Genomic DNA, 12,235 nt, shown 5'->3' on the forward strand with positions numbered 1-12,235 from the left:
GATATGTTAAAATTTGTCATGATAAAACATGATTTTCCTGTTCGTTTGTTTTTGTTTTTGTTTTGTTTTGTTTTTTCTCTTTATGCTTGATTACAGGCTGCTTTGTCGGCCCGGAAAAGCCGAGGCTGACCCTGGACTCCTGCTCTCCCCTCTACCATCTTTGCTCTCTCCTCTACCATCTTTGATGTGACCCTGACTAAATGCTAAAGCAGCTGAACCCGCAACAACAACTTGAAAATGTCAACAGTGCTGCAGGAAAATGATCTCATGCAGCAGAGACGGAGAGCGGTAATCCAAGGCCCGTTTCACTACACGGGGAGATTTCTGTCAGCGTCTTTTCTTTCTGAGAAGATTGAGAAAGGCCCGGCTCCCACCACCGATTCTGACCACCTTATATAAAGGAACTATTGAGAGCATCCTGAGCAGCTATATCACTGTCTGGTTCGGGAACAGCACCATGCCGGACAGACAAGCACTACAGAGGGTTGTGCAATCAGCTGAGCGCACCATCCGCTCCGAGCACCCTGACCTGCACTCAATCTACAGCAGGCAGTGCTGGACCAAGACCAGGAAGATTGTGAAAGACCTCAGCCATCCCAACAACAGACTGTTCTCTCTGTTGCTGTGTACGTGACAAAGAAACATCTGGATTTGGAAAACGAGGCACTCGCAAAGCCACCAGCATTGTGCCTGATTGGACACACCCCTCTCACACACTCTTTACATTCTTGCCATATGGAAAAAGACAGCTTCAGCTGACAGAGCTGTGACGAGACGCCCATCAAGCCCAGATGAAAAGTGAGGCCGAGCAAAACCATGCTGACCTTAACCACTCTGCATTAAAACTGTGCAGGACAGTGACGGACCAACAATGACCATCGGGCAGCAAAAAGGGCGTGCCAGGGACAGGAGGAGTAACTGAGGTCACCTCAGAATGGACAAAACACCAGGAGAAAATAAGCTGAAGGCACAGGTGTCGGGGCTCGGCCAGGAGCTGACCTCTGAGAAGAGCCGAACAGCAGAGCCGCAAAAGGCCGTGGAGCAAAGCAAGGAAAACATCAATGGACTTTAATCTGATTTCTACGGAAAAGACTCTGAGGTTTCTGCCCTCAATAAGACCTCGAGGCATCAGAGCAGAAACTGAGCATGGCCCAGGAGGAGCTAGCTGAAAATCGAACCCATCAGGCTTGGAGTCCAAGACACCGGACTTGAAATCAGGCCGGAGCATCCTGGAGCTAGATGAGCAGTGTGATTTGTCCGGTCTGCTATGGAGCGAACGTTAGGGGGATGGCTTCCTGTCGCCTCTGCCGTCCTCCGATCGCTCAGCGTCCTGGGCTGCCCAGCTCTGGACTGAACGCTCGGGCCGAGACACCCAAACAACCATGGACTCCATTCCCCTGGAATGGGACCACGACTACGACCTCAGCCGTGGGCTTGAGAGTGCAAGCAGGGATCCCAGAGAGCCTTGAGGCCTGTGTTAAACTAACAGAACAAAGGTTGAGGTCTTCCACTGGGGAGGTGGAAGCTGCAGACTCTCCTATACACCTTCTGGATGTCAGCCGTTCCACCTGCAAACAAACGGACAGCAGTCGCACTTCTGCAAGCAACAAACGGACATCCAGACAATTGAGCTGCGTATCAAAACCCTGACGGAAGACCGAAACAAAAGGGTCAAGTTAAGGAGGAGCGAAATAAGGAGAAGATGCTGGACACTGGAGAAAAGGACTGCCTCAATTGGGGCCAGAACCAGTATGGACAGAACTCTGAGCAGCAGCACCAATGGATGCAAACAGACTGAAAAGGAGGAGGGCAGGACCCAGGGCACGCTTCAGGCCGTGGTTTACCCAGAACACTACAACAGGAAAGTGATGAACACAAACACCCACACAAACACACACATCTACATGCACCGACTCAGAGTGAAAAGAAACATACATATGAACATATGCACTCGTTGATTGAGGGAGAAATGACACACACACACACACAAATTAAAATGTTGATTCAATGAACTGAGAAGTGATCCACACACACACACGCTGATGCAATGAAGAATGCTTTACTAACAAATGCTGCACACAAACATCCAAATACGGAGTTGGTTACAACAGCAAGAACTGATTGATTATTTATTGCTTAAATGTATTTCATGCCACGCAGAGGGCATTTGTGTAGATTTAGAGGACATGGTCTGAAGCACTTTGATAATGAAAACAATGTCTGTGCGTGATGTCTGTTTATGGCTCAAGGCCTCCACTGAATTGTTTACTGTGCTTCACACAGTCTAACAAGGAGCAGTGGTACAGAGCGAAAATGATGAATGAATGGTGTGAGTTTTATTTCGAAGAGATTATGAAAAGGTTGTGTTGATTCAACTTAGTTGTTTACGTTTTTGCCAAGGTAAAGAGTTGGTGTGTAACTAGTGTCCACTATTGAGTCAAGTAAATCCAACATGTTTTGTTGGTGCAAAAAGGAGTTTTGGTTGATCTTTGGGTTTTGTTTGACACTAGGTTGATTCTATCAGTGAGGTTTGGATTGTTCTCTTTCTCTAAGAGAGAGAAAGATGGTTTGAACTTTGGACATGTTTGCAATGGGCCCCAGTATCTGTTATTATATGAGTGTTTTATTGGTTACGTCTGTGTTTGCTTTTGTTACAGTGCACTGAGATAAGAACATCTGAGAGGTGTGATCCACCGGTGGTGATATTTTGGTATTTTGTGAGCTCCTGATTTAACAAATCAGCTCTTTAATCCAGGCCTGAGAGATTGAACTTTAAAGCGCTATAAAATATTCTTATTGAAAACAGTCGCAAAGTATTTTTTCTCCATGATTATAATGGGCTTGGGAGAAAATTGACTTATATGGGACACTGATCCTGAAGCCTAAAAGGATTGCACCGAGTCAATCCAGTCCAAAGAAGGAAAAACAAACAAGGAGCTGTTTCCTTTAAAATGATGACGTCATCTTGCTGGTGATGGAGCCTCGAATAGGCTGCGCGTGAGACTCCATTATCAGCAACTTTTGGTATGAATGTGTGTGGATGTATGCATATGACTGACGACTAAAAGTCATGGACTGACGACTAAAAGTTTAACTGACTTGATACTGAGACAAAAACGGTGCTGACTTTAGGATTATTGAATGTCCACAGACAATTCACCCAGCCTGTAAAAGAAGGGTGGATGTTTTGTTTTGCTTTGTTTTGTCTGCAAGGACAGAAGAATGACAGAGACTAAAGAGCTGTAGCTTCACAGCAGTGTGAACTGCAGACTGAACCCTTTGGTTGCTAATTTTGAGTTACTGATGTTTGCATTAAGAAAATTGTGTTTTAGTAGCTGTGTTTTAATTAAGGTATCACATTATATTGTTGGGAATATTAAATGCTAAATTGAAGAAAAGGTTTGATCCCACTCATGACTGAGCATGTTATTATTAACCATAGTGGGTCACTATAGAGAGTCAATTAATTTTAGAAAAAAAAAACAAACAAACAAAAAACCCTCCACCGAGGCCTATGAATAAGAGGGGAATGATAGACAGCCACACTCAAAATGGAGATATGTAATGATAAACATTGGTCCCCGTCTTTTGGGCGCTCTCTTGAAGTAGTCAACAATTTAAAAGTAAGATAAAATAACAGGGGCATGTGCTGAGGGGTGGTGCTGCACAAGAACAAGAGTAAAATAAAGAAAATATTGTTTTTAGAAGTGCAAATTAAAATGTACCATTACACTCAGAGGATCAATATGAAGCTTGATATTTGTTAATTTTGAATGAAGTACATGACTGGTGACTGTTCTGTCCTGAGCTTTTGTTTTTACAGCACCCGCTTGATCACACCAACAGTTTCTCGCCACCGAAGAGGGGTACTTGCAAAAATAAAGAACGGGGAGGAATATCATCAAAACTGGAAAAAGGTAATCCCCAAAGGGGGTGATAACGCCATAACTTTCACTATGGTCAAATTCTCAAAATTTGACCCTCAAAAATTCTTCAAACATTTAGACACAAAGTGGAGATTTAGATACATATAATGTCGTAAACCACATAAGCATGAAGTATTTGATTCAATAAGATGGTGAAATAACAAGCAGCAAAAGGTTGATCATGTTAATGGTGTTTATTCAAGGGTGCAGAGGAGATTATTATTATTAAAGACAACAAATGAAATAACGAAAAGTAGAAGTGGAAAAATTTGCGTTAACGGTAATAAAATCAAAAAAAAAAAAAAAAAGAAATACTAACTAAAACTGTACTGAATGTTCACAAAACTAACTAAAATTAACTAGATTTATAGCAAAATGTGTTTGGTTGCATTGATGTGTGCGTGCCCTGCTATAGTGAAATTAAGGTAGTACGTTAGTCGAGTCGTCTGTGTTGCTGCTCCGTCCACGCGCAGAATCAGGTCAGGAAAAGTCGGGAGACAGCGCCAGAATAGAATTGAGGATGATTTTAATATGACTGTTTTGTAGACATAACAAGAGTCTTGTAGTGGAGAGGGACGTAATGTCCTCCTGAGACCCAGAGAATAAGAAAAAACAGGGAGAAAATATTTTCGTTTTTTCTTTTTTCTTTTTTTTTCTTTTTTCTTTTAAATGAATCAAGTGTTATTAAAATAACAATCTCATAAGATGAAGATCAGGGACCAACCCAGAAGTCACTGACACTTCACTAGCTGTAAACTATTGGTTTAGGAATAAGTGATGGCACTGAACTTTCTATTTCACAAAAGTCAATTTATTTAGGATATCTGAGGAAGTACTGATTTTATTTTGGAGACACAAAGGAACATTTGGCACTTCCCTCATCTCACATCTGTTTCATTGTTGTACCCAATCATTCTACAACTGAAATGCCTTGGACTGCTAACCATTTCAGGCAAGTGGAGTGAACCATATTTTGCTAGACTCTCATCAGATTGGGGCTTCCTTTTATTGATCTTTGGAGAGAAGTCTTCATTACTGATATTATTCAGGTCTTGTTCACATGTTTGTCCCAGGTTTCTCAGCCAAGAGGAGCTTAAACCCCAGATACTGTGAGTTCTTTTCACACATTGAGATCACTGATAACTCTCAGCAACGACGTGATCTCGTAGAAACAATTAGGTGTTATGGATTCAACTATAATTGCGACACTTATTTTTTTACTTTACTGGAAGAGATTTCTGCATTTTACCCATATTTTATTTTTAACTCAAAATCAAAATTCCAGATTCTACTACATGTTGGTTTTGCACCAGATAGGACGACAGATTTCAGGTGGCCCTGTGTCTTTCTCTATTACATCTGCCACTGCATCTCGATAATCTTCTCTGTGGCTTTTAGTGGGTCCTGACCCTCTCATATTTTGAAAAATCTATGTTTGAATCTCCCTTAATAATTGTGTTAAGAATTCTCTCCGCCTTTGTCAAAAGTTGGGTATTAGGAAAAAGTGAAATAAATATAAATATAAAGTCCCAATGTGTAGAGCACACATTAATAAATTAGTCATGTTCCCTGTGAAAGTAAATGAGCCTAATTCTTAAAGACCCCTGAAATTATTTACCAGATGTTTATTTTTTGAATAAAATAGAAATCTGAGTTTAACAAAACATTTTAATTGTAAATATCAAGCTTACCTTTCTCTCTTCCATAAAATGTGCTTGTGGGCACGCCAGCCATTTTGAAAAGGTGGGAAAAACAATTGGCAAGGCCACACCCCCACACATGTGACATAATTTTAAAGGTACTGTTGTCCTCTCTAAGAAACATCAGGACTTAGAGGAGTGGCAAGTAGAGTATGAGAGCTACAAGCAAAAAACTAAATGTGTACTACAGTGCGCAAAAATGAATTACTGGGTCATCAGGGGGTCTTGAGGGACATTTAAAAAGAAATCCCACAAACCTTAAAAGTGCACTTGAAGGTTAACCTAGCTTACCTAGAAGACCTCATCAGGGGGAGCACACTCCCCCTCTTTTTAGAGCTCACCCACTTAACTCGCATCCCAAGAAAACAGCTAACCCCAGATAAGGCAGCGTGATGTATCCCGAGATAACAGGACTGGGACATCTAAATAAAGGTGTGAAACAATCGCCTTCAAAAGGTTATCAATTAACTTTAACCAAAATTAGGACCATTCGGTGCGGCAAGAGTTAATAGTTATTAGTCTCAACACCCAAGGATAATTAGAAGAGCATGACTGATATGATGGAACTGAGATTTTGTTACACTTAACTTTTGCAAAACACAAATAAAACTAAATTGAAACTAAGGATTTTCAGAAAATAAAAACTAGACTAAACTAGCAAAGAATTGGTAAAAACTAATTACAACTGGCAAAAAATTGAAAATCTGGAGTCGAAACTAAATAAAAGATAAAACCTAATGAAAATGGCGAAACGTTTATATCTCTGGTGCAGAGATTGGCAAATCTGACCAGGAACGTTATAAAATGGATTGTCAGGACAGTCAGCGTTAAAGCCACTTTTGACAGTCCATACTAGGATGGCATTGGACATCTTGGGGGTGGGAAGGGGTTGGTGTGACCAAGGTGTGTTGTTTGGCTTGTCGTATGTATATTTGAGATCATATGGCTCTGGATGGACCAGTTACCAGGGCATGGAAGGAGGACAGACTCATTAAAGGAGGAGAAGGAACTTGCTGGGATTGGAGATCCTCTGGGTGAGTGGTTGATTAAAAGCATGCATAAAATAGAAGTTATCTGTTGTTATTGATTGGTAATAGATTGATAATTGGCCACATTTACAGCTGTATTGACTTGTTGTGGACGTAGTCGACTTCAGGTTTAAACACTCTCATTAACAGGTTGAAAATAGTGACATTGAAGGAAGAGTATGCAGCACCACCCTGTCAGACGCCAGTGATGGTGGAGCTCACTGATGAATCAGGTGAGCTGGATTCATGGCTGATTCAAAACTAAGATCCCCCTGCTGTGGTCAGTAAGGGGAGAAAAAGGGGGAAATAAAATCAAGAATTAGAGAGGCATTTATAAACGTTTAGGTGTCAAGTGAAACGGGACAAAAGGGGGTGTTTTACTGTTATTTTAATGTCAGCATTATTATTGTATGAGAATCATGCAACAAGCATTGCATCGATGATCATTTATTGAAGCTTTTGACCTTATACTAACATCTGTGTTCCTGTGATTGTTATAACCTCTGATGAATCTTCTATTTACAGGTGTTAGGATAATGATATAATTTTTCATTGCAGGTGTAACCATGATCATTTTTATACATATTGCAACTTGTTGCTCATTGTAGAGTTGTGCTCAAGTTAATAAGGGTTAAAAGCTACAGTCAGCGCGAATGTCTGACTGATCTATTGAGGGGAAAGGCTTCGAGCATAGAAGGCCGCACGCGCTTACAAAACACTGATATCATGTTATTCTTTGTGATCTTTTCTTAAATTATGTCTTTAAGGTTAGTTTAAATAGTGGCAGTTAATTAAACGAGATTTATTAAAATATTAAATACCTGAGTCAGAACGTTACACGCGGATCACCTTAAGAGTCTGGGAAACTTTGTAGCTGCCTAACTTTTTTTTTGAATGTTCTAGCTCCGTTGATTTGACACATTGGAATGTGTCAAAAAAGGGGGGGAAGGTTGAGCTTTAACATCAAACAAGGATTATTTGAACAATTTATAACTTCATTTGTGTCTTTAATAATTTAGGAATGGTAAGGCTTAAGCTAATAGCGGTCCGAGAAGACGGACCTTTTAGAGAATCAGTGAAAAAGCATAAACTATCACTTTCATGTTTAATCATTACTCATTGAAATGAACTGAATAGCGTTTAGAAGATTTGTTAATTTTTTGTCTTTTGTTAAAAAGAGGGGTTTCAATAATTTTCAGACACACCTTGCAAATGTGCTTATAACGAGTTGGCACTCGGCCTTTTGAAGGTCAGAAGCTTCGTTCGGCGTGACTGTCCGGACTGATAAAGTGTAAGAAATGCCTTGAGTGCGGAGGGCTAAATGCAAACATGCTTACACACACATAAGATATGATTAGAATAAGTCCCTGGGACATTCTGAATGTTTTAGACCAATTCTGAATCACTAGAAGGTCAGTAGATAATAACATTAGATTATTAGGGTTAGGAAGAGAGGTGTTTTGGTTTTCTGTCTCTTACAGAGGAAGGAACAGACACCAGACGAGGTCACAGAGATGCGAGGATCCTCCGTAGCAGAGTCAGACACAGTGACTGCCGAGACATCAACTGGGTCCAAGGGTCATGGCGTTTGGGCTCCAGCTAGTCACCACAAAAGGATGGATCCCATAAACACAGCAATAACCATGAAGGGGTTGGCGGAAATCCGGGAACACCAGACCAACGAAGTTCGAGAGGCTTTTGGGCAAAAAGGGGGCACCTTCCTGTTCCTTTTTCTGGAGAATACACAGATCGTTGTTTGAAATCGGAGCAGAATAATCCCCTGATCTGTGTTACGACTGAAAGGTTGTCTAACCCCTAAGGTTGAAGAATTAAGAGCAGAGGATCACCCAACTGGACGACACTGGTAGCTGCAGCAATAAAATAAAGGTTAAGAGCTCTTCGGACAGAGGTTCTAGTCTACGTCTGAATGGTATAAGGGAACACCAAATAAAGCTGTGGGAGAACAGGGGAGTGTCATCTGGACCTGCTATCCTTGTAGTAATAGTTTGTCTTGCACCTGACTTGCGCAAACACAGAGGTCATCTTACATATGGTTTGCCCCTCAGGGGGACAAAGGACCTCAGGAGTGAGAAGAGATGAACCCGGCCACACTGGGCTACAGGGTGTTTGTGAGGTCATTATTCTAATGACCTCATCAGGGGGAATTGTAAAATTATGATATTATTTTATGCCATGTTATACCCCTAATTAAAGATTGTGAATTATTATGTAGTTTTAGTTTGCATTATTCTCCTGAATTAGAAGAAGCTGATAACTATTGCATTAGTTAAACTGATTTGCATTACATTAAATTGCTGACTTGTTGTGAATGAATGATATTGTTTTATGATGCATTATATTGCTGAGTTATAAGAAATACTGTTCGCAGAAGGTTATTGTCTAATTTGTCTGAGTAGAAGAGAATAGAGTGTGCTGGAGTTTTCTGCCCCATTTCAGCAGGAGCAGATAAACAGGGAGCCAAGGTCGTAGCTCAGGCGCTGTGTGAGAGAGAGCATGTGAATGTTTAGGCTTTTTATGATAAGGTGGAGGCACCAGAGGCTATAAAAGTTTGAGCAATGCTCCACCATTTTGAGATTTTGAGGCTGTCTGCATCAGTGTCCATCTCCCACGTGTGTGATCATTAAATCATCGTTTGACTCAACCCGGCCGGACCAGTGTTGTTATTGTGGTTTTTTCTCTTGTCTCCATCCCCAATATTTTGAACCTTAACAATATGTTTGTATGTGTCTGTGTGTGGGGACGTGTCATGTTTTCATTTTTAAGAAAGGAGAAGTTAGCAGACATTAATATGTATATCTGGTCATCTAGGATGCCCTCTGGACCCAGTGGAGGTGGTGAGTGACAGGAGAACGGCCGCTAAGCTGTCATCCCTGTTGGACAACATCTCCTGCCTCATGCAGGAGACTCTGACAGCACTGAGCAGCTCCTTCAGTGGGAGACTGCGGCACCCACGGTGTGGGACGGAGAGATTTCACAGGTCTTTTCTCCCCACTGCTGTCAGACTCCACAATAAAGACTTTGCAGCTGATCAAACCCTCACACGTGCAATAAGACTGCTATATGTGCAATTCTTGTACAACTCTTCTTCTGACGAAGTTGTACTTTTGTATTTTCTTACTCAGTTGTATATAGCATTTGTATTTCTATTTTATTCTATTGTATATAGTATTTTATTTTATTTTATTTTATTGCATTCCAGTGTTTTCTAATTTCTTCTACATAACTTTGCACTTTTGCTGTAACAAAACAAATTTCCCACCTGTGGGACTAATAAAGGTCATCTTATCTTATCTAGTGTGCAATAGCTGTTGTTTAAATACAGAGTCCCCCTCCTCTTTTCTTGTGAACAGTCCTATCCTCTCTGAGGAGCTAGCTCAACAGCCACATCCACAATGTTATTATTCTGGCACAGTGTCACGGTCCTGGGTGTTTAACCCAGCATTTGTGTTTGGACTAGGGCTGTCAATGTTAACTCATTGACGTGGATTAATCCGTCATCACGATTTACATGATTTAAATTTTAAACGCAGTTAACCCATCTGGAGTGCAGAATGACTCAAAATCACTGAAATGTCTCTGTCAAAGCATATCGGGCAGTTTGTTCATTCTGCGCTCCAGATGGGTTAAATGTACTAAGAATTTTAATTGTGTTAATCGCATTAATGTTTACAGCCCTAGTTTGGACTTTTGATTCTAGTTTGTTTGAAATTCTGAGGTCAGGATTTTGTTCCTAGTTTTGGTTTATAGTTGTTATCCCTCTGTTTATATATGTATTCTGTGTGAGCCCTGCACAGCCTGGTCCTGCTCCTTCTCCGCCACAGATCTCTGCACCTCCTAGTCCTGTTCCACCAGCACCAGGTTTCTGCACCGCCTCGTCCTGTTCTGTTCAAGGGTCCCCATTTCCACTGGTGTCAGCCTCCAGTCCTGTCAGAGTCTTCGTCTGAACTCCTCCATCTAGACTGCTGGCCACACAGCAGCCCCCTGAACTGCTAGTTTTTTGTTTTGGACTCTTATGCTACTGTTTTTCGTAATGTTGCGAGTCGTTCACATTTGTAGCTCATTCATGTTGATAACCAGGTTTTGGTGAAGATAAAACTTGCGATGGCCTGCTTAGCTTCTAGCTTTACTTGTGACCTCCTCCTAATCTCAGTAAGGGGATGATGAAACCTTCTCTCTTGTGCAGGTGCCAGATCTCTGTAGGATTGTAGTTATTATTGTCCAATTTGTAGTGAATGTTATGTGGAACTATAAGCTGCTCGGGTGTACTGTGTGCATGCAACTGCTAATGCACGCACAAAAAAGTCTGTGAATGATTCTTTAAATCAGCTGTGTTGAAGTATGGAAACATCTGAAACTGGGAGGACAGGAGCCTTGAGAACCAGAACTGCACATCCCTGCATTGAACATGGCACAGCCGTTTCATGGGGTGATTTACACTCTGTTCATAGCATGGAGCTGGCAGATAGGATAAGTAACGAGAGAAATTAGCTAGACTGCACAGTGTAGTGTAAGTGCTGCCTTATGGTAAACTTTGGTAATATTGATGTATAAAGAACAACACTGGCTGAGTCAGCTACAGTCAGCTCTCCACATTGCAATGTGTTTATTAAACCCACTTCAACTCAAGCTCACTGGGTGTGTTGCAGGTTATTGTTAGATTCTCCACAACGGGATGCATGAAAAAATACCTACATTTTTAATATAGATATGTCAACATCAGCAAACAGACATAGGTGAATGCAAATCAAAGGATAGAAAAAGTAATCCATCAGGACAGCAAGACCACATGAAAACTCATCTAAGGCTGTTACTAGTAGATACTAATATTCTGTTTTAAGCTCAGTTTCAAGCTCTTTTCACATTGTGGCAAGGCTGTCTGTGAAGGTTCTCAGTCATCCAGGTCATCGTAGTCAAAGGAGCTTGTAAAGAAAAGCGTCTGGACTTCTTTAAGTTGCTTGAAGACGTTTCACCTCTCATCCGAGAAGCTTCTTCAGTTCTAAGGTCAAATGGTGGAGAGTCCCAGATTTAAATCCAGTGGGAGTTTTCCCCGCAAAGAGGGACAAAATGATCCTCTACCTAATCACATGAGCCAAGTTGTGAAAATGGGTGTGGATCACAATCAGCCAGAGTTTCGGGTGTGTTCATTGTGAAACCTGGCCCCACCTTATCATGCGAATTCCTGAGGTCAGATGGCCCAGGATGTGAGTGGGCGTTAAGGCGTCTGGGAAGGGATCTCAAAACTGGATTATAGATGGCAGAGAGTTGGTGTCGTAAGCCACCGCCTCTGTTCAAAGATGGTCGCTCACAGTGGACGTAAATGGCTTCTTTCACTCCTCTTTCAAACCATCTGTCCTCTCTGTCCAAAATGTGAACATTGGCATCCTCGAAAGAGTGACCTTTGACCTTTAGATGCAGATGGACTGCTGAGTCTTGTCCTGTGGAGGTGGCTCTTCTGTGTTGTGCCGATTGTGACAAATCGGAACCATAGCTATTGTCAGTTCCTGCCCATATGGAAAAGAAATAGTAAAAACTTATATGATTTACTCATGAAAGTGGCCAC

This window comes from Astatotilapia calliptera, chromosome 4 (genome assembly GCF_900246225.1).
Source record: "Astatotilapia calliptera chromosome 4, fAstCal1.2, whole genome shotgun sequence".
Taxonomy (NCBI): domain Eukaryota; kingdom Metazoa; phylum Chordata; class Actinopteri; order Cichliformes; family Cichlidae; genus Astatotilapia; species Astatotilapia calliptera.